The following is a 27,899-nucleotide window of genomic DNA, read 5'->3' on the forward strand; positions in this document are numbered from 1 at the left end:
AATAATTAGGTTTCTCAATTGTGCAGGACTTGGATTAAAAACAGACTTGCCTACTGTGATGCACTTACAAATGGCTTAAAAGGCCAAGTTCATTTAAAAAAATGTTATTTTCTAAATTTCATCTTCCCTACATGGCAATATACAAGTAATGTCACTGTGTTGCAGAAATTAAAGGCTAGGTTCACCTTTAGCAACATTTAACTAAAATCACCTGCCACCACACCGACCAGATTGCCCATTCTAACAGGGGGCAGGGAATCCACTCCTGGCACCCGCTTTCGCATTTCAAAAAACATTTAGAGGTCAGCAGTATGTCATGCTCACAGCTGCAGTAACTCGTTTCTCTTATCTAGCTAGTGTCAGCAGCCACCCCCCCCCCCCCCCACACACACACACAATATATAGCCAGTGGCCACTGCTCTTGGTGTATAGGAGCCTTCACTAAATGGCAGACTGCAGTCCAGACTGAGTGATACTCCAGGCTTAGTGATACCACCAGATCACCAGTCTGCAGCGCTGGATCCCCACTGAGCAGCATCCACTGGTTGCCAGGACCACCGGTGCTCTAGCAACCATTGATATCACATATGCCCAAACCCCTGCAGCAAAGTTGCCTTCCTAGTAATAGAACATGAAGATGAGTCACCAACTCCTCCTTTTCCCTCTGAGGAAGAGACAGGCCCAGTAAGGGAGAGGAGAGACTGGACAAGAGGAAGGAGACTGGAGAATAGAAAAAGTAAAAAGTAAAAAGTAAAAAGTAAAAAAAAAAAAAAAAAAAAAAAGACAAAGATGCCAGTAGGTGAAGGTATATATAATGGGTAACTCCACTTTTGTAGGAAAATTACTCGCACATAAAAAAAATAGCATAAAATTGCAACTGAAATCATATTGTAATTGAATGTTAATAAAAATGACCTTTTCCTTTCAATCTACAGTGCTGTAATTTTCTGTATAATGCAGTGCAATCAATGTGGCTACGCAGAGGTGCTCTGCACACAGATTTTGTCCCCCTAAAAAGGTAATTTTCTGCTTATGTTATTGGCTTACTGATTTTCACAGAAGTCTGTACGAAGATACAAGCCAGGTTTTTTAAGCATCCCCTGCAACTAAAATGTCATTTTTGGTGTGGTATTCCCAAAGAGAAAACATGTCTAAAGAGATGCAGACCCTGCCAATTTACTCATTAGAGCTATGCAGGTGCAGCAGCTGATTGATCTTTTTTTTATATCTTTTTATTAATTTAGACAAAACATAAACAAACATACATTGGTCTTACACGGCAACTTGATTCCATTTGGTTGTTTTATACATGAATAGCAGACATGTAACCAGTATTATGATTGTTGTACAACAGCATGAGTCCCCGGGTGCTGTGAAAAACAGTTTATGTCAACATAACAACAGATACATTTGGTATGCACAATTGAAATTCATGTGGGGGCTATCTGGAGCAGGTACCACTAGGTGACCTCTGAGGCAGAAGAGGGATCAGCCAACCATTTAGACCAGATTTTGTCATATTTGCTGGGACAGCCTCTATTGGTGTATGTATCTTTATATAGAGGTAGGCTATTGTTAATGAGTTGTTTCCACAGAGAGAGAGGAGAGGGGCTTGGTTTGCACCAGCTGAGGGCTATTGCTTTGCGGGCATAAAACAGTAGGAGTCCCACGACCTGCCACCGTAGGGATTAGTTGCTCAATCAGGCCTAGTATACAAATTGCCATCGTCGTGAAAAAGGCCAGAATCTCATTCCAGTAGCAGGCAATCATTGGGCAGGTCCAGAAGACATGGGTGAAATCCCCAGGAATCCCACCACATCTCCAACACCCGGGAGGGGAACCAGAGTTCATTTTATGCAACCTGTGGGGGGGTTAAGTAGGCCCGGTGGACGATCTTTAATTGGTACAGGCGGTCTCTCAGAGAGACTAGGGACTTAAAGGGGAAATCCCAAATGTCGTCCCAATCGTTGTCAAGATCGGGGATGTCACAGGACCATCTAGCTCTTAGCGTTTCTTATGCCGGGAGGGAGGTGATAAGCAGGTGTGAGTATAATTGGGAAGTGTTTTTTTTTTAGCACAGTCACACCTAAGGAGGTCCTCCAGGGAAGACTTTACTAGTTGAGGAGGGGAGCTGGAGAATTGGCTACTGAAGGTGTGGGAGAGTTGATGGTATCGAAAAAAAATAGGACTGCGGCACATTAAAGTCAGAGTTCAATTTTGAAAGCTGAATCAGGGAGTGGTCGGAAACAATCTGTGATATCATTTTTATGTTGAATTTGGTCCAGGCCTGAGGCTCAGGTAATTTATAGATGTGCTCTAGGGTTGGGTTTTGCCAGAGGGGGGCACTAGGTGAAATTGCCCGTTTAGGGTATTTTATGTTTTTTTAGACCTGCCCCCCATGCATGCAGCGTGGTGCGCATTGAAGGCGTCAGTGGATAGGGGGCTCGGGGGCCCAGAAAAAGTAAAAATTTGAGGGCCTCAAGAAATCCCAGCACTGCCGTCTCAATCTGGGTAGCCGGATTGGAGGTGTCCGGATTGAACCACCAGGAGGTTGTGACTAGCTGCGTGGCTAAGTAGTACTTATGTAGATCCAGGCACGCCAAGCTGCCCTGAGAGATCGGGCATGTCAGTGTGGTCCAGCTGTATCTGGGGGACTGTGAACCTCACAGAAAAGAGGCGAGGAGGCGGTGTAGATTTTTTTTTAGGTATCCACTGGGCAGAGCAACGAAATAGGTATGTGAACTTAAGTAACAGTTTCATTTTGAACAAATGTATACGTCCCATCAATGAGAGTGGTAATGACTCCCACGCCTTCAGTCGTTGCCAAGCCTCCTGAACTACTGGGGAGAGGTTAAGGGGTAGGTAGTCAGAGGCCTGTCTGGAGACCACAACTCCCAAATACTTGAAGGTCTCGATCCATTGAAGGGGACTGTTAGGAGGAGCTGTGGTTTGGGCCGCTGGGTCTATGGGGAATAAGAGAGATTTTGTCCAGTTAACTTTGAGACCCGCGACAGAGGAAAAGGAAACAAGGATCTGTAGGGCTCCCTCAAGTGATTGACCCGCATCGTTGAGAAAAAGCAGGGAGGAATGCGTAAAGGGCGACCCTCTCCTCCAACCAGCCAATCCGCAGCCCCCTAACGGAAGGGGAGGTGCGGAGGGCCTCTGCAAGCGGCTCCATCGCAATGGCAAATAGGGCTGGGGAGAGAGGGCAGCCCTGTTGCGTACCTCTGGACAAACCGAAAGACTGTGACAGCCCCCCCCAGCTTAATGGCGGAGGTGGGGTCACGGTAAAGGACCTTGATCCACTCAATAAAAACTAGGGGAAAATCCCATTCACCAGAGGACCTCCCAAAGAAAAGGCCATTCGACCGCGTCAAAGGCCTTTTCAATGTCGAGAGAGGCCACCAACCTGGACCCCATATTAAGATGCTGCGCGTGTATATTGGTGAACAGGCGTCTCTAGTTGACGTCCATTGCTCTATTGGCCATGAAACCAGTTTGGTCAGGCTCGATGAATGAATGAATGAATGAATGAATGAAATACTTATATAGCGCACAATGCGAACTGAATCGCCTCTAGGCTAGTGATAGTGGGCAGTAGGGGCTGCAGTCTCAGGGTCAATAATTTAGTGAGGATCTTAAAATCTCTATTAAGTAAGGCGATAGGCCTGTAGGAGGCACAGGACGTGGGGTCTTTAGGAGTTTTGTGGATGAGAACAATGTGGGTGCGGCCCATGGAATCCGGAAGGGCACCATCGGCCAAACAGTGAGTAAAAAGTTGAGCTAATTTGGGAACCAGTAGGTACCCATGAGTTTTCTAGAACTCAATGGGGAGCCCATCCAGGCCGGGAGACCTCCCAGTAGGGAAGGACCCCAACGCCCTCAGTACCTCCTCCGGGGTAATCGGCCCCACCAGGGATTCTCTCTCCTCATCAGAAAGCCAACCCAATGCCAAGGTTCCAGCCAGGGTGCAAGGTCCCGTGACTGGAAATCCGATTGCAGGACTGAGGTATAGAGGGAGGTGTAATATTGTCGGAATGCCTTTAATACATCCAGTAAGGAGACCGATTCTCCTGAAGGGGACACCACATTGGGGATTGCCGTCAAGGGTTTGTCATGTTGCGCCAACATCACCAGGAGGCGGCCGTTCCGGTCTCCCTGCTCAAAAGAACGTTGTCTGATTGAGTAAACCACTCCTATACTCCTTCACTCTGCACATGGACACAAACAACTTTTTCTTCAGAACAAAAAAGTAGGAATCTGCAACAAAGCTTGTTAAAATCCCTGCAATGTACATCGATTACCCAGAGGGGAGTTACTCTAAGTGGTGAAGGAAGAAATTTGGACAATTTCATGCTCCCAATCTTCTGGGAACAGTTTGGGGATGGCCCCTTCCTGTTTCAACATGACTGCGCACCAGTGCACAAAGCAAGGTCCATAAAGACAAGGATGAGCGCGTTTGGGGTGGAAGAACTTGATTGGCCTGAACAGAGTCCTGACCTGAAACCGATAGAACACTTTTGGGATGGATTAGAGAGGAGCCAGGCCTTGTCTCCAACATAAGTGTCCTTGTGGACAGCCTTGCCAGAAGAGTTGAAGCTGTTATAGCTGCAAAGGGTGGGCCAACTCAACATTGGACCCTACGGACTAAGACAGGGAAGTTAGCATGCATGTAAAGACAGGTGACCCAATACTTTTGGTAAAATGTATTTATTTTAGTATGGTAATAGCTAGAACCGACATGTTAGTATAAATAGAGTATTTTAGGGGATGCAATATATAGCTATCAGTGTGGGAAATAGATAAAAACAGAGGGCCTAGTGCATTATTCAACAACAATTTTATTGAAGTTCAAATGTAAAAATGTAACTACTCACAAACATAGGTAGTGCATGTGCTCATCCGGGCCACTACATGGGCTATCTCCTGACTTTGCCAAAGCTTCTAGAGCAGGGGTGGCCAACCAGACGAAGACCAAGAGCCACATTTTTTACAGAGTTACCGCAAAGAGCCACATCATACGCATGGGCACACATGAACATCACCCCATCCCTTCCTCATACACACATACTTTTGCTCAGCTGGATTTATTGTAATGTCACACACTGTTTTAACACTACAAAGACCACAGGTCAGTAATCTTCCTTTGAAAGTACATCCATGTGACAGAAGACAGCAGCTCATCTAATTTCCAAAATACAAATTGTCTTACAAACAGTGAACTGGTCAGGATAACAATAAACAGTTAATGGGTCTTCTAGCCTGAACTAGCAGTAAATTCTTCCAAAAAACATCACAGAAAGCATGCAGCACACACAGAGCTCTGGATAAATAAGTGAAAAGAAGCTGAAATGGTTAACAGCCAGCAGTGTGTCACACTATCAACAGACAGAGAATGTGCTGAGCAGATCTTATCAGTGTTCAGGTGAAACCATTATTAAAAAAAAAAAAAAGTACAGAGCAAGACAGAGGGAGAAGGGAGGACAGATCAGTAACCTGCACACTTGTGGCCATACCTTTTTGTATCTCATCGGCTTCAGATACAGCGTGTTTCTCGTTCCTCTGCCCCCCTTCAGCCTCACTCCAGCGCTTATGTATTCAAATGTGGCGGGCTAGGGACACTACACGCTGATTGGCTGTTGATGTGTGGGAGGAGCGGAGGAGTGCAGAGACTCGGGCTGCCTGTCACCGCAATGAAACAGCCCGAACCAGCCCGAAGAGCCGCAGGAAACCGATCAAAGAGCCGCATGCGGCTCGAGAGCCGCGGGTTGGCCACCCCTGTTCTAGAGCAAGAAGGACCTAACCAGGGTCCCTGCTGGCTGATGCATTTTGAAGCTATGTCCTTTATCAGAGCCCATCGCAACCTCATCAGTTGGGCTCTGATGAAAGACATTTCATATTTTTTGTAAAATATGACATAACATATTGGGATAAGGTGCCGTATACCGTGAGGTTTTTGCAGCCACACCTCCATTTTTCTTACTGGTAACTTCTTTTCCAATAGGCTTTCAGGACAGCACCCGAGAGATCATGGCTCCTCCTCCCACAGAAAACACCTCAAACAATCAAGTCTTTAATAGGAGGCCTCCACGTTGCTTCCATCAGTTGTTTGTAGAGAACCTCCAGCCCTAGCTGCAACATATAAGCGACAGTTATATCATAGTATTACAGCAACAGAATAAATAGGGCGAGTTACTGCTGTCCTGAAAGCCTATTGGAAAACAAGTTACCGGTAAGCCTAACTTGAACTTTTCCAAAAAGTCTCTCAGGACAGCACCCAAGAGGATTATCAAGACTTACTCCATTTAGGGTGGGATAGCCTGTAAGACTTTCCTTCCAAAAGACTGGTCACCAGCCATCATGAGGTCTAACCTATAATGAAGGGCAAAGGTCATCAGACTTGCCCAAGTAGCTGCCTTACAGATTTGTTCGGGGGTGGCACCAGCTTTTTCTGCCCAACTCACCGCCGCAGAAACCAAGCCGTGAGTTTTAGCTGTGCTACTTCCTGGTGAAGCAGAGGACCTTGTAGCAGGAGGTCTTGTCTTAACGGAAGGTGCCAATACGGTTTTAGTTGCATCTGTAGAAGAGATGAAAACCAAAGCCTTTTGGGCCAGAAGGGATTGATGAGGATTACTGTCGTATCCTCTTTCCGGATTTTTATGACATGAGGGATAAGCTGAAAAAGGGGAAATGCGTAACAGAGGTGAAATTTCCATCTGTGCACCAGAGCATCCACTCCCAGTGATGACTCGTTCCTGTTCAGGGAGAAGAAGCGAGACACTTGTAAATTTTCCTGATTCGCAAAGAGATCCACTCTTGGCCACCCCCATTTCTTCACAATCAAACAGAAGACAACTGGATTCCACTGCCACTCTGCTTCGAATACCTGCTTCCTGCTGAGAAAAACTGCTACCCTGTTTAGAGTCCCCTTTAAAGTGGTTGTATACTAATTTTTTTGACTTTTACCTACAGGAAAGCCTATAGGTAAAAAAAAATCTCCTAAACCTGTACGGTTTAGGATATATTCCCCTCGGTATGCGCCGCTGACTGCAGCGGCACATGCGCACAAGGGGATTCTCGGCTGAAAGTCCGGCAGAGACCGGACTCGGCCGGGATGAAATCTCCCGCGCGCCACTCACAGCGCCGGAGCCGCGATACCCAGAAGAAATGCAGAGGGAGCATGTCAGCTCCCTCAGCGTGGATCGAGCCAGATGTCGGGGCCTCATTCTAAGGTAAGTATTTCATAATGAGCTAGTATGCGGTGCATACTAGCTCATTATGACTTTTGCTTTGCAGGTGGTAAAAAAAAGACCCAAAAAACATTAGCGGGTTTACTACCGCTTTAAATGGACCACGGACAAGGATACAGTATGGAGCTCTGCCCAAATTAGAATGCCTCTTGCTAGGTCCTGCAGAGCTTCTGGTTTCCCCCTGTCTGTTTATGTAAGCCACAGATGTGGCGTTGTCTGACAGGATCTGAGCATGCTGACCCTGGACTTCTGCAAAGGTCAGTAAGGCCATTTCTATCGCCTTGAGTTCCCTCCAGTTTGAGGACCTCATTGCTTTTCTTGTGGGCCACAAGCCCTGGGTCCACCAATTGCTCATATGAGCCCCCCAACCCAAGGAGCTGGCATCAGTTGTTAACCTTACCTGTGTTGGGAAAGACCATAACAGGCCTTCTGAATATCTTGTCTGACTCTTCCACCACCAGAGACTCCTTTTTACCCTAGTGAATCCAGTGAATCTTGTTGGTGATTCCAGGTTTTTAACAAAAAACTTTGCAGAGGTCTGAAATGAAGCTTTGCTCACTGAACTGCCAGTGTGGAAGAGGTCAGAGTTGCCATGATCTTGATCTTCCTGATGGATAGAAGCTGACTGGACTGTAACAGTAAGACCACTTCTACCAACTTTTTTCTGTTTTACTTCTGGAAGAAATTTTTTTTGCTCCAAAAAGTTGATATGGAAACCCAGGAATAACACATCCTGTGAGGGAATCAGATTTGACTTTTGGAGATTTAAGATCCACACTATGGATTCTAAGTGAACACAGGCTCTGACCAAGTTTTCTTGAAGACCTTCTCTGGTTTGAGCAAAAAACAGCAGGTCGTGCAGATAAGTAACCACTGAGATTCCATCTAGACGCAAAGGCGCCAATGCTTCCGCCATTTTCATTAACACCCATGGGGATGATGACAGACTGAATGGGAGTGCTCTGAATTGCAGATGTACCACGTTCTTCACTTCTTTCAGTGCAAACCTCATATTTCTGGAACCTGGCGGCAATAGGAATGTGGAGGTAGGCATCCTGTAAGTCTATTGATGCCATGTAGCACCCTTGATTCAGGAGGTTTCTTACTGAGAAAATGGAATCTATCCGAAATCTTCTGTACTCTACCGATTTGTTCAGCATTTTGAGATTTAGGATGAGGCGGAACTTACCTGAAGGAACTCCCCTGTCGGGACCGGAACAATGACTCTCTGGGATTTCAGTTCCTGAATTAGGGACTTCATAGAGAAAGCCTTGACCGGATCCCTTGGGACGTTGGTCACCAATAATCTTTTTGGAGGTTCTTCCGTGAATTCTACCACGTATCCCTGGAAGAGCATATTCACAATAAACTGGTTTGAATTAATGGCTCTCCACTGAGGAAGAAACTCCAGGAGACTTCCTCCAACATTGCTGTTTTCCGGAGGTCTTAGGAGGATTGGGAAGACCATGGCCTTCTCTTGCTTTGCGTTTTTCCTTCCTGCTGTCCTTTTGGAGGCAAAAAAAAAACACTTATGGGTCTGCACCGGTTTCTTCTTGACTGGAAATGCCTTCTTTTTTTATCAGCCGTACGGTCAAGAATGGAGCTCCGAATCGAACAACAAATCTCCTGCAAAGAGAACGCTACACATTCGGTTTTTAGATGCAGCATTCCCTGGCCAAGCCACAAAGCCCTCCTAGCAGAGTTTGTAAAAGCTGCTGACCTGGCTGACAAGCGAATCGATTCTTCTGAATCATCCCCAATGTACGATATTGCGCAGACAAAGTTGTCAAGGAGTCCAGAATCTCCAGTTTTGGGGAATCCGCAGTAACATGGGCCTTCAGCTGGTTAACCCAATGTTCTAAGTTCCTTGCAACACAAGTTGTTGCCATTGCCGGTTTTAGATTGTTCATCATCAGGTTCTTTTAAGAAGCAGGTCCATCTTTTTATCCATGGGCTCCTTTAGAGTGCCCATATCCTCAAAGGGGAGGTCCATAGACTTCAAGACCTGGGAAAAGGCTGAATCCAATTTTGGAACCTTGTTCCAGATAGAGTCAGGATTTTCCTTAAATGGAAATCTTCCCGTGAGTCCGGGAAAAGAATGGCTTCTTCTCAGGTTCCAGCCACTCTTTTTTAATCATATCTGTGATTACTGAATGGATTTGAAAAGAACGGCGTTTTGAATCTCCCAGACCAGCGTACATGCCATAATGCAGGGAGAGCTCCTTCTTTTCCTCTTCTATCTCCAAAGTAGCATGGATCACTTTCAGGAGTCCTCCAACCTCTTCTAGCGACATTTTGTACTTAGAAGCAGCATCTGCTTCATTTTTCGCCTCCTCGGAATTTGTTCCATCTGGAGCGAGGGAAGCGGATTCTTGGGAAGCGTCCTGAGAGATCGGACACCCTGTCAGTATTTGAGAGCCACCTTGTCGTTGTGAAGATAGCTGTGGAGCCCTGGGTTCCCCTGAGGGACCTGGTTCCTCTTTTAGGTTTGACCTAAAGGCTTGAAAGGTGGCACAGAGCTCATCCTTAATAGTTGTAACCAAATCGCCACAAAAGGATGGATCCTCCTCCCCGACTAGATTTGCAATGCAATCTGCACAAAGCGATTTGGTCCAAACTTTGCTTAATTTTTCCTTGCAGACAGGGCACCTTCTCTTTACTGGTTGGATAGAACTTTTGGCATGGACAAACAGAAAGACAAGGAACCACTCTGAAAAGGCTTCTACACAGCACAGATAAAACACCCAGGTGCATTAGGAAAGACAACATCTTACTTCCCTGTGCACAGTAAGCCATCATCACCTAAGGTCCCCTATTGCTAGGCAGATATGCTAACCACTAGCCACTGCAACAAACATTCCCAGGGAGATGGAGGGTGTGGGGGAAGGGGGGAAAGGGTGAGTAAACCCCACAAGAGAAAACGCCCCAGTGTAACAAAGGACACAGTCCCTTACCTTGGCCTTGCTGGTGCCTTGGCTTGCCCCCTTATCCGCTGTATCGCTATCAATAGCTATCTGCAGACGCGTGGTGAAGAAAACGCCAGTTTCAGATTAAAAAAATGCCGCTGCACTGACCTGGAACTGGAACTTAAAGGCACCAGGTGACCCTGCCCTCTACCCCTGCGCTTTGCGGCCGAAAATTACGCCACGCGCCAACCCGGAAGTGCAGCCTCTTCCTATGCAGGACACGGCCAAGGCACTCCTCGGCCACCAGAACAATGGTAGCCGTTCCTTCCCACCGTTTATCCCCTGATACGGGTGTCCAGCGGGGTACAAGGAGAACAATCGCCTGCCTGAAGTGAAATACAGGCTCTCCTTGATCACGGAAGAAGGAGACCATCCTACAGGAGGCAAGTGGGAGGATCACTCTCCCAGAAAAAAAAAGACTGATAGGCGAGAACCTCTTGTCTCTCAGGAAAGCCCCGAGAGATCATGGCTCCCACCCGAGGTGTTCCTCCAGCTGGAGGAAGCACAAAAAAACTAACTGATGGAAGCAACATGGAGGCCTCCTATTAAAGACTTGATTGATTAGGCGTGTCCTGTGGGAGGAGGAGCCATGATCTCTTGGGTGCTGTCCTCTTTTCTTCGCTATTCAAAAAAAAAATCTCTTGGTTGTTAGACTGTAAGGGTGTGTCTCCCACCTCCCTAACTGTTATGGTTTTCCCTTACTTTTTTTCTCTAGTGTTTATCTCCACTGCCTTTCGGCCTCTGTCTGCCCCACAGTTATAAGTCAGCTGCTGTCAGACCAAGACATTTGTTTTCTTACGTAAGGACATGCACCAAATAAAAAAATAAAAAAAATAATTATATATTATATATACATATATATATATACACATACACAGTGCCTTGCAAAAGTATTCGCCCCCCTTGAACTTTTCAACCTTTTGCCACATTTCAGGCTTTAAAGATATAAAATTTAAATTTTTTGTGAAGAATCACCAACAAGTGGGACACAATTGTGAAGTGGAACGAAATCTATTGGATAATTTAAACTTTTTTAGCAAATAAAAAACTGAAAAGTGGTGTGTGCAAAATTATTCGGCCCCTTTACTTTCAGTGCAGCAAACTCACTCCAGAAGTTCAGCGAGGATCTCTGAATGATCCAATGTTGTCCTAAATGACTGATGGTGATAAATAGAATCCATGTCAAAATATAGCTGAAAAATAACAGCTAGTAAACTCCGCGCCACTTATAAAAATGTGAAAAAAAGGAATAAAAATTTTCCTGATGACGTGTCAAACGAAACGTACGTCGAGGCGGTACCTAGTCACGTTCGTATACGTACAGTTCCGGACGCTTTTGGTTGTCGGCTGTTTCTTGGTGGAACGCACGCCCTACACAACGAGGAACTACGCATCCATTACGAAACGATTGTTTTAAGCGAGCAGCCCCAGTGCCAGGTCGGGCACCGGCATATGTAAGCAGCCATTTGGCCTTATGTTTTTTAATTTATTTTTATTATTAAACGGTGTCACACTATGGATTCTGTTTGCTCTCCTTTTTTTATGACCTGTCTGAATCTATGAGGAGAAGGTTTTTTCCATAAGAGGTCCAGCATATTCCATGTGAGCAGGGAATTCACCTGCATAAGCCTATTTGACTATCTTTTTAAGTAAAGTAGTCAACAGCATCTGGTAAGAAGACAACTTTATCTTCACAGTTGGGGTGTTTTTCTGTGTCCAAAAAAAGTTTGGTGAAGGGACGTGTCACAACTTTGTAGAAGATTTCAGCCGCCTTCTGGCATATGGATTTAGACTGAGTTTTTCACTGAATGAATCACTGTCTTGGACTGTGGATATTTTTGTTTTTCTAGTATCTAAGTGGGACTTTATTATTTTTTTATTTTTATTTCGTTGCAAATATTTGTTTTTTAATTCATGGTGATAGGTTGACTATTACTTGAGGTGTTTTATGATTAATAATTTTCACATTTGTAATTGACGTTCATATTTACAATTTTTTCAGCGCCCCTACTATCACTCGATAAATAGAATCCACCTGTGTGTAATCAAGTCTCTGTATAAATGCACCTGCTCTGTGATAGTCTCAGGGTTCTGATGAAAGCGCATAGAGAGCATCATGAAGACCAAGGAACACACCAGGCAGGTCCGTAATACTGTTGTAGAGAAGTTTAAAGCCGGATTTGGATACAAAAAGATTTCCCAAGCTTTAAACATCCCAAGGAGCACTGCGCAAGTGATCATTTTGAAATGGAAGGAGTATCAGACCACTGCAAATCTACCAAGGCCTGGCCATCCCTCTAAACTTTCAGTTCAGACAAGAAGACTGATCAGAGATGCAGCCAAGAGGCCCATGATCACTTTGGATGAACTGCAGAGAACTACAGCTGAGGTGGGAGAGTCTGTCCATAGGACAACAATCAATCGTACACTGCACAAATCTGGCCTTTATGGAAGAGCTGCAAGAAGAAAGCCATATCTCAAAGATATCCATAAAAAGTCTTGTCTAAAGTTTGCCACAAGCCACCTGGGAGACACACCAAACATGTGGAAGAAGGTGCTCTGGTCAGATGAAACCAAAATCGAACTTCTTGCCCACAATGCAAAACGATATGTTTGGCGTAAAAGCAACACAGCTCATCACCCTCAACACACCATCCCCACTGTCAAACATGGTGGTGGCAGCATCATGGTTTGGGCCTGCTTTTCTTCAGCAGGGACAGGGAAGATGGTTAAAATTGAGGGGAAGATGGATGCAGCCAAATACAGGACCATTCTGGATGAAAACCTGTTGGAGTCTGCAAAAGACCTGAAACTGGGACGGAGATTTATCTTCCAACAAGACAATGATCCCAAACATACAGCAAAATCTACAAAGGAATGGTTCACAAATAAACGTATCCAGGTGTTAGAATGGGCAAGTCAAAGTCCAGACCTGAATCCAATCGAGAATCTGTGGAAAGAGCTGAAAACTGCTGTTCACAAACGCTCTCCATCCAACCTCACTGAGCTCAAGCTGTTTTGCAAGGAAGAATGGGCAAGAATTTCAGTCTCTCAATGTGCAAAACTGATAGAGACATACCCCAAGCGACTTGCAGGTGTAATCGCAGCAAAAGGTGGCTCTACAAAGTATTAACGCAAGGGGGCCGAATAATTTTGCACGCCCCACTTTTCATTTTTTTATTAGTTAAAAAAGTTTCAAAAATCCAATAGATTTCGTTCCACTTCACAATTGTGTCCCACTTGTTGGTGATTCTTCACAAAAAATAAAAATTTTATATCCTTAGGTTTGAAGCCTGAAATGTGGCAAAAGGCACTGTATATATATTTTTGGAACAACAGAGTGCCTTTACGCTGTTACTTTCGTTTCAGCCCTATATGCCAAGACATGTCTAATAAGACTTCTGGCCATCACAGTGGTCATTCCCAGCCAAGTTCTGATCACAGTCGTTTGACTAGTTCTCAACACCAATGGGAGGTTGGCTTCTAAAAGACAACGTTCATCTAGCCCCCCAGGCGGGAAAGTTCCAAGAAGTTCCACCCCTATGGCAGATAGGCTTATCTGCAAAGTCAATCTTTGGGGTTATGCTGAACAAGAAAAAGCTGAGGTTCAGCAAGTGACAGATTTAATAAAAAAAAGTCGTCAGAGACTCTGCACCCTCAGGGTTCAACTTTGCTTTAGTCCAGCCTTTTGTTTCAGTGGTCAAACAAGCCATCAGCTGGGAGGTAGCGGAGGAACCACCTAAGAAGTCCAAGTCCTTTTTTCCATTCCTAAAGAAAAGACTTTCCTTTTTCCCTTTATGGAGGAGTTAAAGGATCTTGTATGAGAGAATGGAGGAAAACAGACAAACGTTTTTCCTTAAACCGACTTCAAAAACTGTATCCCTTATCAGGATCTGACTCTGTTCTCTTAGACACTCCTCCGGCGGTCGATGCTGCAGTGGTGCGCCTAGCTAAAAACATCACCCTGCCAATGGAGGACTCGGCCTCCTTTAAGGATCCATTGGATAGGCGCATCAATTCGGACCTTAAAAAAGCCTACCAATTGGCAGGAGGAGCCTGCAAACCAGTGGTAGCATTGGCATCAGTCTCTAATGCCATCATGGTTTGGACCGAGAACATTGAAGTAGCCATTCAACAAGATGTACCTAAAGATGACATCATAAAAGCGCTGGAAGAGCTTAAGTTATCTACAGACTTTGTGGGAGAAGCAGTAATTGATTAAGTTAGGTATTCAGCTAGAGCGATGTTGCACATGATCATGGCCAAACGGGCCCTGTGACTGAAGCCATGGGCGGCCGACGCAGCATCGAAGCAAAATTGGTGCAAGATCCCCTTTGACGGGAAAGCCTTATTTGGGGATAGGCTGGAGAAGGCAATCTCGAGTGACGTGGGGGAAAAAAAAAAAAAAAATCAGGATTACTTCCCCAGGACAGGAGGGTTAGGCGCTCTTAAGTTTTTTCCTCTAAATTCCAGTCCTCCAGGAACTTCTCACAGTTCTGCCAAAACAGAGACTCCAAGAAGAACTGGAGAAGTACTGAAGCTACTTTCTTGAAGTCAAACAAGCAAAGGAGTCTCCCCAAACCCCATGAGGGGATAAAATCTTTTAACATAAGGCCATGCCAACTTCCCCCGGTCGGGGGCCAGGTTGAAGAGGCTTGCTCCAGACGATGCATGGATCCCTGGGTGGTATCCACCATCTGTTTTGGGCATTTTTGGACATTCTTAGATCATCCCCTGCAAGATTTGTTTGTGCTAACAAAATTGCCAGCTTCTCCTCAGAAGGCAGAGGCCCTAAAGAAATATATTCATCTACTGCAGGTTCAGCAAGCAGTAATCCCTGTTCCTCCTTCTGAGAGATTCACAGGATTCTATTTCTTTCTCTTTCTTATCCCCAAAAAGAGTGGAGAATGGAAACCAGTGGTGGATTTGAAACAGTTAAATCGTTTTATTCAGTTAGACTTCTTCAAAATGGAGTCCTTAAAAACTATCATCCAGATGGTCTAAACGGGGGACTGGATGATCTCGGTGGACCTTCAAGACTCCTATTTTCACATAACCATTCTCTTGCCTTCCAGAAATTTCTAAGAGTGGCGGTTGGCCCCATGCACCTCCAGTACCAGTGCCTTCCTTTTGGCCTCTGCACATCCCTAAAGATATTTTCGAAAGTGCTGATTGCAATCCTGGCACCCCTCAGGGAGAAAGGTCTGCGATCTGCAAGTTTTCCACTTTTTGGACGACATCCTATTGCTAGCCCCCAACCCAGTGCAGCTTCTGGATCACAGAGAGGTTCTCCTGTCCACCCTGAAGGAGTTTGGGTGTCTGAATGCAGAAGAGAGTCTCTTAACCCCAACCCAGTCAATGATCTACCTCTGCGCTGTTTTCAACATCGCAGCCGGAACAGTGTGCCCCCCCAGAAAGTAGCAGCTATTGTCCAAAAGATGTGTCACGTCAGATCACTTTCTCAGCTGTCAGCATCAAACTGAGTCTAATCGGGACCATGTTATCCTGTATCCCGATGCTACCCTTGGCTCATTGGCATTGGAGGCTCTTTCAAGTGGTCTTCCTGTTACAGTGGAAGTCACTATGGCAACGAATTTCTCTTTCAGTTCCCATGGGGAGGGGTCTCCTTTGGTGGTCGAAGACAGACCTGATCTCAAGACCTCGACTTTTTTAATATCCCTCCTGGACCATCCTTACCATTGATGCGAGTTTGATGGGTTGGGGAGCACACTGCTATCACCTTGCAGTACAATGGAGATGGGACTTTCCCACAAAGAAGGCAGTCTCCAATGTCTTGGAGTTGCAGGTGGCCTCTCTAGCCCTAGTGAGTCTGGAAGAACATCTACACCAGAAGCTGGTCCTATTACGCCTGGACAACAGGGCAGCAGTATTGTCTATCCAACGACAAGGGGGAACCCACAGAATCCCTTTACTGAGAGAGGTGGAGCCCATCATGTTGTGGGCAGAGAGAAATCCGCTGGATCTGAAGGCGGGCTACCTTCCGGGTCATCTGAACGAAAAGGCAGATCATGTGTCTCTGTGTTTTCAAGACGAGTGGTCTCTTCACCCCTCAGTTTTTGATTGGATCAGGAATCTCTAGAATCCTCCAGAGATCGACCTTTTTGCCTCACCAATAAATGCCAAACTACCAAGATTTTTCTCCCGCCTGCCTCACTCTCAGGAAGAGGCAGTAGATGCCCCCTCGAGCCCGTGGCATTGCAAAACAGCCTCCCAAAACATCTAATCTCAAAGTTTCTGCTCAGATTGATGAAGAAACCAGAGTAGTGGCAATGCTATCATACTGGATGAGGAGGCCTTGGTTCCCCTGGGCAATGTGCCCCATTACTTGTCACCCTCTCAAGATCCCAGTGCTACCTCAACTTCTCTCTCAAGGGAGATTTGTGCATCCAGCTCCTCACAAATTGAATCTGCATGTTTGGATGTTGAAAGAGAAATTGGCTCCTCAAATGTGATTTCAACTCTTTTGAAAGCCAAAAGTCTGGGATAAGTTCAAACTGTTTGTGGAAGACAAGTGCTCGGATCCCACAATTCCTTCCACTGGCCTGGACCTTGGTCTCAGTCTAAGCTCACTAAAGGTTCAGGTGGTGGCTATTTGGGCAGCTACCCAAAAAAGATGGGCAGAGGACTTGCTCATCATTCAATTCTTCAGGGCAGTCCAAAAAATTTGACCTCCAGTAAAGGGTTATTTTCCTGCTTGGGATCTGATCTTTGTCCTGGACTATCTGATGTCTCAGCCTTTTGCCCCAATAGAATCTGCTTCCCTATGGAACCTGGCGCTCAAGACTGTCTAATTGTAGTGACTTTTGGGAAGAGGGTCTCCGAATTACAAGCTTTGGGAGCAGACTATGAACACATATATTTTTCCCTGGATAGTGTGGAGCTTCGGACAGTGCAGGGTTTTGTTCCTAAAGTTTCTTGTCGATCCACTTGCCTGGGCGCTACCTACCTTTACGGATCTGCTTTCAGGTTCACTGCAAAAATTGGACATTTGCAGGGTTCTAAAATGCTACCTGCAGGCTACAAGCCCATTTAGAGCATCAAACTAATTATTCATACTTCCTTTGGGGCAGGAACAGAGGGAAAGAAGCTGCATCAAGAACTATTGCCTCTTGGATTTGTAAGCTAATCCAAAAAGCATACGGGGCTAGAGGGATGGATCCTCCGGCGGTGAAAGCCTACTCAACGAGGGCAGTCTCTTCATCTTGGGCGGCAAGGGCTAATGTCTCTCTAGAGACTACTTGCAAAACGGCCACCTGGTCACCCCCAAATACATTAATGCGCCATTACAGGATTGACCCAAGGGCACTCATTTCAGTGGAATTCGGAAGAAAGGCAATTAAGTCAGCTCTCCCTGTTCCATAATAAAGTTTTCTTTATGAGCATTACCCACCCTGTTAGCCATTTATCACAGGTATGCTGCCATGGAGGTACCAACAAAACAGAAAACTGTATCATACTTACTGTAATTTTCCTTTCCTGGTGCCGATTCATGGTAGCATACATGTCCTCCCGTGGTATTCAATATAATAGGCGAATGCCATCGGGGTGGTAAGGCTGTCACTTTTATAATATATTCACTATCCTGAGGGGAGGAGTCTGGGGTGTAGCTTATCACAGGTATGCTACCATGGATAGGCACCAGGAAAGCAAAATTACGGTAAGTATGATACAATTTTCCATTTTCTTTCACTCATGGATAGTGTTTGGCTGAAGCCATTTATTATCAACCGTGTTTACTCGCTTTAAATCATAATCACAACAGAAACTACCCAAATGACCCTGATCAAAAGTTTACATACCCCAGTTCTTAATACAGTGTATTGCCCCCTTTAACATCGATGACAGCTTGAAGTCTTTTGTGGTATTTGTGGATGAGGCTCTTCATCTTCTCAGATGGTAAAGCTGCCCATTCCTCTTGGCAAAAAGCCTCCAGTTCCTATAAATTCTTGGGCTGTCTTGCATGAACTGCACATTTGAGATCTCCCCAGAGTGGCTCAATGATATTGAGGTCAGGAGAATGAGATGGCCACTCCAGGACCTTTGCTTTATTCTGCTGTAGCCAATGACAGGTCATCTTGGCCTTGTAGGTTTTGGATCGTCATGTCGGGAATGTCCAAGTACGTCCCATGCGCAGCTTCCTGGCTGATGAATGCAAATGTTCCTCCAGTACTTTTTGATAACATACTGCATTCATCTTGCCAATTTTGACCACATTTCCTGTGCCTTTGTAGCTCACACATCCCCAAAACATCAGCGATCCACCTCTGTGTTTCACAGTAGAAATGGTGTACCTTTCATCATAGGCCTTTGTTGACGCCTCTCCAAATGTAGTGTTTATGGTTGTGGCCAAAAAGCACAATTTTGGTCTCATCACTCCAAATGACTATGCCAGAAGGTTTGAGGCTCGTCTCTGTGCTGTTTGGCGTATTGTAAGTGGGATACTTTGTAGAATTTGCGTAGTAATGGCTTTCTTTTGGCGACTTGACCATGCAAGCCCGTCTTTCTTCAAGTGCCTCCTTATTGTGCATCTTGAAACAGAGAGTCCCGTATTTCACCTGAAGTTATTTGTGGGTTTTTCGTTGCATCTCAAACAATTTTCCTGGCAATTGTGTCTGAAACTTTAGTTGGTCTAATTTTTTTTTTTTTTTACTGTCCCTTTGATTTGCACTGATTGGCACTGTGGTGGCACAGACGTGCAGTGCAGTGGCACTGTAGATCTGTTCACAGGACAACTATTCATCATGCACGCTACAAATCTGGCATTTATAGAAGAGTGGCAAGAAGAAATGTCCGGTTTTCAGTTTGTGAGAAGTCATGTGGGGGACACAGAAAACGTGGAAGAAGGTGCTCTGGTCAGATGAGACCAAAATTTTACTTTTTGGCCTGAAAGAAAAATGTTATGTGTGGCGGAAAACGAACACTGCACATCAAGATAAATGGGTACAAATGTGTCTGGCCAGTAACTAGTGATGGTATGCAAACTGCTATATAATAGTAAATTGTAAACAAGGAATGATTTTATAGAAGGATAAAATATGTATTCCATAATGTAATACATACCAGCATAATAAAATAGTAATACATTGTATTGCCAGACTCTTGATCCATATGAATAACAATGTAAACCACATACAATAATACCAGCATAGTACAGAGAGGTTACAAATGTTTCCTGGATGGTAACATGAGTACAATCTAATTGCTTGACGCGATTCGTGGAATAACTACACTCATCAGGAGAGGATGCAAAGAGTATCTAAATATGTAAATAGAGAATATAAATTGTAAATAAGCGCTATGTAAGCATGGAAGAGGGGGATTCAAAGAGGGTAGTGGAAGAGAACCCACCCTACGGCGGGCATCAAGTAGGAGTCTAGGTGTGAAGCGGTGAGGACTGGAGGCCAGCCGGGGTACTCATCAGTCCCGGAAGCTGAGGCAGTAAAAACCCAGAGTATAAAGATGACAACCCATCAAGGAACAGATATTTTGAGGTGTGTGATATCCCATGAATAAGGGTGATATGGATAACATCACCAAAAAACTATATAGAGTAGATAAATAAGATTGTGATTTAACATAGCACAGTATAATATACCTAGTAAATAAGTGGGGTGGTACCATACATACAGTGATAAAAAGTGAAGTCAGCAAAGTAAAGAAGGTAGGACCTAGGATGTAAATAAAAATAATAATAGTGAAAGAGTAACACAGTAATTACCAGATAAGAAAAAAACTGATTAAAAAAGTCCAAGGTGTGGAAAGGCAAAAAAGAAGAGAACATAATATTACCTTGATATCTAAATCAAGTGTGCTAGACTCCATGGTGTACAGTGTTCACACAACCAGCCACAAGGAGTGTCTGAACCCATACATAGTTAGGTTGAAAAAAGACAAGTTCATCCAGTTCAACCAAAAAAAAAAAAAAAAAAAAAAAAAATCATACAATCCCATATACCCAATTCTATACCCACAGTTGATCCAGAGGAAGGCAAAAAAAAACCCCCAGCAGAGCATGATCCAATTTGCTAAAGCAGGGGAAACAAAATTCCTTCCTGATCCCCTGAGAGGCAATCGGATTTTCCCCGGATCAACTTTACCTATAAATGTTAGTACCCAGTTATATTATGAACACTTCAGAAATAATCCAGGAAATCTCTTTTCCTCTAGACGTAAAGAGTGCCCCCCTTGTCCTCTTTGTTGACTGTAAAGTGAATAACTCACCAAGTTCACTATATGGACCCCTTATATATTTGTACATGTTGATCATAACCCCCCCCCCCTAATCTCCTTTTCTCAAGAGTGAATAAATTCAGTTCCTGTAATCTTTCCTCATAGCTGAGCTCCTCCATGCCTCTTATCAATTTGGTTGCCCTTCTCTGCACTTTCTCCAGTTCCCCAAATATCCCTTTTGAGTACTGGTGCCCAAAACTGAACTGCAGATTCCAGATGAGGTCTTACTAATGATTTGAACAGGGGCAAAATGATATCTCACTCCCTGAAGTCCATACCTCTCTTAATACAAAAAAGGCTCACTTTGGAAATTGCAGCTTGGCATTGCATGCTATTATTGAGCTTATGAGCTACCAAAACCCCCAGATCCTTCTCCACTATGGATCCCCCCAGTTGTATTCCCCCTAGAATGTATGATGCATGCATATTCTTAGCCCCCAAGTGCATAACTTTCCATTTCTCAACATTAAACCTCATATGCCACATAGTAGCCCAATTAGACAGAGCATTGAGGTTGGCTTGTAAATTGGAGACATCCTGGTAAGGAAGTTATTCCACTGGATAGATTGGTGTCATCTGCAAAGACGGAAAGTTTACTTTTGATCCCAGACCCAATATTTATAAAGATATTAAAAAGTAAGGGTCCCAGCACTGAACCTTGGGGTACACCACTGATAACCTTAGACCATTCAGAGTAAGAATCATTAACCACTACTCTGATATTCTATCTTTTAGCCAGTTTTCCATACATTTACAAACTGATATTTCCAAACCTGTAGACTTTACCTTACACATGAGCCATGTGTGCGGAACTCTATTGAACGCTTTTGCAAAATCCAAGTATACCATGTCCACCGCCACCCCTCTTTCATTAATTCATGCTGTCTGTTGCTTCAAATATTTTTTCCTGCAAGAACTCGTCTATGTGGATCTCTCCAGTATCTTCCCAACTATAGAAATTAAACTAAGAGGTCTATAGTTACCTGGTAAAGACTTTGTTCCCTTTTTAAATAAAGGGCATCAAATTGGCCCTGCGTCAATCCAGTGGTACTATTCCTGTCATTAATGAGTCCCTAAAAATTAGATACAATGGCTTTGAAATTACAGAATTCTTTTAGGATCCGTGGGTGGATACCATCAGGTCCAGGTGCTTTATCCACCTTTATTCTGTCCAAATATTTCTGGACTATATCACTTTTGAGCCATTGTGGATTTGGGGGTGTGTCACTACCAGCCCCATTATTATACATGATTTATATAGCGCCAACAGTTTACACAGCGCTTTACAATGTATGGAGGGGGGGGGGGCAACACAATTACAGTACAATACAAAAGATACAGGAGGGCCCTGCTCGTAGAGCTTACATTCTAAAGGGAGGGGGTGGTGGTACAAAAAGTAATAGCTGCAAAGAATGATTGGATGGGGGAGGCTCGGGGACAGTTGTTAGGTGGGTGTGGGATAGGCTTCCCTGAATAAATGAGTTTTCAGGGATATTCTAAAGGTGGACAGGGTAGGACCTGATCGGACAGACTGGGGCAGGGCGTTCCATAGGATGGGAGAGGCCCTGAAGAAGTCTTGAAGTTGAGCATGAGAGGAGGTAACAAGGGAGCTAGAAAGCAGGAGGTCCTGGGAGGGGGTGATATCTGCAGATGAGATTGGTGATGTAAATGGGGGTGATATTGTGCATAGCTTTGTATGTTATGGTTAGCATTTTGAATTTTACATGGTGCTGTAGGGGAAGCCAGTGAAGGGATTGGCAGAGAGGGGCGTCAGTCACGGATCGATTAGTGAGGTGTATTAGTCTAGCAGCAGCATTCATAATAGACTGAAGGGGGATAGCCTGCCTAAGGGTAGGTCATTAAGGAGAAAGTTGCAGTAGTCAAGGCAGGAAATAATTAAGGAGTGAATGAGTTGCTTTGTGGTGTCAGTCAGGAAGGGTCGAATTCTGAAGATATTGCGGAGGTGAACACGGCAGGATTTAGCCAGTGATTGGATATGGGGGCTGAAGGAGAGGTCAGAGTCAAGGATTACACCCAGGACCCTGGCATGTGTGGAGGGACCAATGGTTGTGTTGTTGATATTAATGGTGATGTCATGGGGGGGGGGGGGGGGTCGTGAAGGAGGACATATAACAAGCTCAGTTTTAGAAAGATTGAGTTTGAGGAAGTGGTGTGACATCCATACTGATATGTCATTCAGTAAGTTTGAGTGAGTTGAGGTGTGGAGAGATAGATCTGGGTGTCGTTGGCATAGAGGTGGTATTGGAAACCATTGGAGGTTATCTGGCCCAGGGAAGAGGTATAGAGCGAGAATAAGAGGGGCCCAAGGACAGAACCTTGGGGTACCCCAACAGAAAGAGGAAGGGGAGTGGAGGAGATGGAGTTGCGACACTGAAAGTGCGCTGAGATAGGTAGGAGGAAAAACAGGATAAAGCAGAATCACGGAGGCCAAGAGAGTGTAATTTGCTGAGGAGGAGCAGGTGGTCAACTGTGTCAAAGGCAGCAGAGAGGTCTAAAAGTATGAGTATGGAGTAGTGCCCATTGGTTTTAGCAGTTAGTAGGTCATTGGTGAGTTTTAGTAGGGCAGGTTCAGTAGAATGTTGTGAGCGGAAGCCAGACTGTAGGGGGTTGAGAAGGTTGTTGTCCATGAGATTGCGACTCTTTTGGTCATGGACAAGGTGTTCAATGAGCTTGGAGGCAAACGGAAGCAGGGAGATGGGTCAAGTTGTTCAAACAGATGGGGTCTAGTGAGAGTTTTTTATTTTTTTTGAGTATGAGGGTAACCAGTGCATGTTTGAGCAGGGAAGGAAAGGTGCCGGAGGAGAGGTAGAAGTTGAAGATGTGGGTTAGGGAGTTGGGGATTGAGTGGGAAGGTGGTAGCAGTAATTGTGAGGGGACAGGGCTTTGATGAGTGTTGTAATAGGTTTGTTTAGCAGTGTGGAGGCAGAAGTTGTATTTGAGAAGGGCAGATTTGTAGAGGGTAAAGTCTTGCAGAGACTTAGATTCACGCCATGCTCGCTCAAGAGCACGGCTATGTCTCTTGAGACTTCTGGTGTCATCTGTTTGCCAGAGTTGTGGCAGACGGGGCCTTGTTCTGCGTGTAGAAAGAGGCGCAAGTATGTCTAGGGAGGATGACAGTGTGTTGTTGTAGATGGAAGTGGTTAGGTCTGGGCAGGACAGGGGTGCGATTTTGTCAAAGGCCATCAGTAGCAGAGTGAAGAAGGGAAGGGTTGAGGTTGCAAAGGTTTCTGCAGGTAGTGGTTTGTAGGTTGGCAGCATGGGATGTAGGAGACAAGGAAACGGATACGGTTGTGATCAGAGAGAGGAAAGGGTGTGAGAGATTGCAGGGGGTACAGCGATGGGAGAATACGAGGTCGCGAGTGTTACTGTTGGAGTGGTGGTTTGTGTCCATTGTGTAAGGTTAAAAGGGGAGGTTAGGTTGAGTAGTTTAGAAGTGGTAGCAGTATTAACATTGATTGGAATGTTAAAGTCAACTAGGATGATGGCAGGCACTTCAGATGAGAGAAAATAGGGTAGCCATGCAGAGAAGTCATCCAGAAAGCGTGACGCTGGTCCAGGAGGTCGATGAATAACTGCGACCCTCAGACAAACTGGAGAAAAAAGACAAATGCAATGCATTTCGAAAGAGAAGGAGGTGTGGGAAGTACCTGAAAGGTGCTTTGTGGGGAGAGAAGTACGACACCACCTCCTTTTCATCCACTGGGTCTGGTGGAGTCCAAAGGAGGCCACTGTGGGACATGGCAGCTGGAGAGATAGTGTCGAATTCCTGGAGCCAGGTTCCAGTTATAGCAAATAGATTAAGGGATTTGGAGAGGAAAAGGTCATTGAGAGGTTAGTTTGTTGAAGACTTAGCTGGCATTCCAGAGGGCACATGAAAAAGGGGGGCCGACTTGTGGAATCAGGGGAATTGGGATGAGAAGGTGGGCGTTACAACTGTTGGAGGAGGTAGACAGCATATTTTGGGGGTGGGAATTGGGTGTGGGAGGGCCCGCGGTTTGGTGCAATGTCCCCAGACATTAGGAGGAGGGTGAGGGTGGTAAGGTGGAATTGGGATTTATAGGAGGGCAGATGCTGTGGTGGAATGGATGTGGCGATACTATGGGGGCTTAGAATGAGCAGGGGGTGGTAAGTGGAGTGATAGAGTGGGCAGGAGAGAGGGAGATATGTACAGATTGGGTGCTGGGGGGGGGGGGGGAATAAAGAAATTAGAGTTTGAGGAGAGAGGACGTTATAACAAAGATTAGTGTGAGCATGTTGGAGGGTGGGGAGAGGGGAATAGAAGGAAGGCTGAGGTAAGTTAGAGTATTAAGAGGAACTTCCTGCCAAATAGCAGTGGAACAATGCCTGTACTTACTTTTTTGTAGGAGCCCTATTCAAAGTGTCCATGTACAAGTGCCAAGCGCTTGTTACCGGCGTGACACTTTGTGCAGGAGTGACCAGCTTAAACTCTCGCCAGCCATCCCAAGAAATGAACTACATTTATAACGGGGAGGTGTGGGGGGATGATTCAAATTTATTCAACTAGAAGCTGATAAAACCAGGCTTTAAAAGAGGGGGGGGGGGGGGGTTTTACAACTGGCCTGGACAGATTGCAGTGCAAGAGGGGGCAACTGAATAAGGTGAAATGTTTGATCTTGTTCAGGGCAGCATAATACAAAATAAGTGACACTTTCAAAAATAAATATGGACAGTAGTTTCAAATTCTTAGTAGGGCAGAATTAAAGTTCAGTTAGGCAGTGTAGTCTTTGCAGTTACCAAAGGGTATGAAGAGGAGTCAGGCGGGAAAATCGCACACAGGTAGAGTATGAAGAGGAGCTCCTTTGTATACACAGAGCTGAAGAAAGTATTTAATAAATTAGCCTTCTCTTTGTCCCCAGTCACCCACTCTAGATTATTTACAATGAGGGGAGTATACATACTCAGTGGACAGTCATCAGGGGTAACTACCAATGTCACAAAGGCACCCAATGGGAGGGGAGATGCCATCACCCAAGACGACGAGTCCGCCAAGCGATTGGCGCCAAGCCTCCCCATGAAGGACGCCGATGGAAGTACTCTGCGCCGGTGCACTTACGTTGCTACTCACGGTAACATTCGGGAACAATTTGTAACCTCACTGTACTATGCTGGTATTTTTGTATATGTTTTATGTATATGTTTTACATTATCTTATTCATATGGATCAAGAGAGTCTGGCAATATCATGTATTACTATTTTATTATGCCGGTATGTATTACATTATAGAATAAATATTTTATCCTTGTATAAAATCATTCCTTGTTTACAATTTACTATTATATAGCAGTTTGCATACCATCACTAGGTTACTGGCCAGACATATTTGTACCCATTTATCTTGCATGCTTCATATAAAAGTCACACTGTGCTCCCCCCTGGTTAGCTTTTCAATTTAGGGATGGAGGCTACGAACTTTACTTGTTATAGCCTCATATAAAGTCCCAGATATGTTTATCCTTCATCATTAACACTGCACATCACCTGGCCTGAACACACCAACCCCACCATGAAACATTGTACTGGCAAGCATAATGTTGTAGGGATGCTTTTCTTCAGCAGGGACAGGGAAAATGGTCAGAGTTAATGGGAAGATGGATGGAGCAAAATACAGAGCTTAGAAGAAAACCTGTTTCAGTCAGCAAAAGACTGGGGCAGAGGTTCACCTTCCAGCAGGACAACGACCCTAAACATACAGCCAGAGCTACAATGGAATGGTTTAGATGAAAGCATATTCATGTGTTAGAAATGGTTCAAAGTCCAGAACTAAATCTAATTGAGAATCTGTGTCAAGATTTGAAAGAGACACTCTCCATCCAATCTGACAGAGCTTGAGCCATTTTGCAACGAATAGGAAAAAATAGGCACTTTCTAGTTGTGCAAAGCTGATAGACACATACCCAAAAAGACTCAGCTGTAATTGCAGTGAAATGCAATTCTACAACGTATTGACTCGGGGGCCGAATACAAATGCACGCCATACTTTTCGGATATTTGAAAAAAAATTGTAAACAATTTATCATGTTTCTTCCACTTCACAATTATATGCCACTTTTTGTTGGTCTATCACATAAAATCCCAATAAAATACATTTACGTTTTCTGGTTGTAACATGACAAAATGTGAAAAATTTCAAGGAGTATGAATACTTTTTTCAAGGCAAATGCTATTTGGGCACAGCGTTGCATGACCGCGCAATTGTCAGTTAAAGTATTGCAGTGCTGGCTGGAACGCTGACATCTGTGGCTCCGATTGGCTGGTTGGGAGAGCGGGGTGTATTCCGTGTGGCCTTTGGAAGAGCGGAGAAAGAGCCGGGAGATGGCGGACAGTACGGATCCCAAGACGGTACAAGACCTGACCGAGGTGGTCCAGAATCTTCTCCAGCAGATGCAGGACAAGTTCCAGACCATGTCTGACCAGATCATCGGCAGAATTGATGAGATGAGCACACGCATTGATGACCTGGAGAAGAACATCGCAGATCTTATGACACAAGCCGGTGTGGAGGAGGAGGACCCGGGAAACAAGCAGGCCCCCAAGTGATTCTGGGTGACATTTTCTATCAAGATTGTCGTCTGCAGTTTTCTAATTCCGGATGTGATAGCGGTCATTTAATAATGTATTGTATATTTAGAGTGTTTTGTTTTGTACTTTATGATGACCTGTGATGTCACTTTTATTTTAAACATATACAGTAAAATAAATGTAAAACAACGAAAAAAAAAAAAAAAAAAGTATTGCAGTGCTGTTGGGACGCGTGGCTACCGAGCTGCAGGATGGACACTTAAATGGCGAGCTCCATGCCAGGAAAAAAAAAAGCAGCTACGGGTGTTCCGCCAGCATGAATCAAACCCCAGCACAGCGATTGGGTGCCCGGTGATCCTTCGTGATGGCCCACAAGAGGAAGGGAGAAGCACAGCTCCAAAAACTGACGCAATTGTTCCGGAGGACTTGCGGCCTAAGCTAAGATGGCGCCAGCGGCGCCTCTCCGGCCGCGTCCTCCGGATCCAGTTCGGGAACACCGAGTCCAGGATCGCAGAGCCAATCTCACCGCCACTCACTGGAGGCCTTTACGCTGCAATCCCTCAGCCCGGTGAAGTCTAAAGCCCGCATGGCTCCTGATTTTGACAGGGATAAGGTGAGCACAGGCCTAGAATCATTAGATGACACGAGGGACCAGACAGAGACCATTAACTCTTTCCCTACCAACAACCAGCCAGTTTCTGACACTAAAGGACATGCTCGTCTCCCTGCGTAGCTAGCTCCCTCCATGCGGACATGATGGAGTGCATGAGAGGGTTCAGGGCTGATGTCACGGAATTAGGGGAGCGTGTAGACCATGTTGAGCATAAAGTGGGAGAGTTTGCCTCCACGTTCAAGTCACTTATTGATTCT

The 27,899-nt window shown here is 45.0% G+C and overlaps 1 protein-coding gene across 5 annotated transcripts in view; it reads right to left on the reverse strand.

The window, feature by feature from the left end:
- The window catches only part of UBN2 (ubinuclein 2), an 855,287-nt gene that overhangs the window by 67,887 nt on the left and 759,501 nt on the right, over positions 1-27,899 (reverse strand). The gene's annotated exons all lie outside the window — the stretch shown is intronic.

The sequence above is a fragment of the Lithobates pipiens genome, unplaced genomic scaffold (genome assembly GCF_037356315.1).
Source record: "Lithobates pipiens isolate NorthernLeopardFrog02 unplaced genomic scaffold, aLitPip1_a1.2 Scaffold_23, whole genome shotgun sequence".
NCBI lineage: Eukaryota > Metazoa > Chordata > Amphibia > Anura > Ranidae > Lithobates > Lithobates pipiens.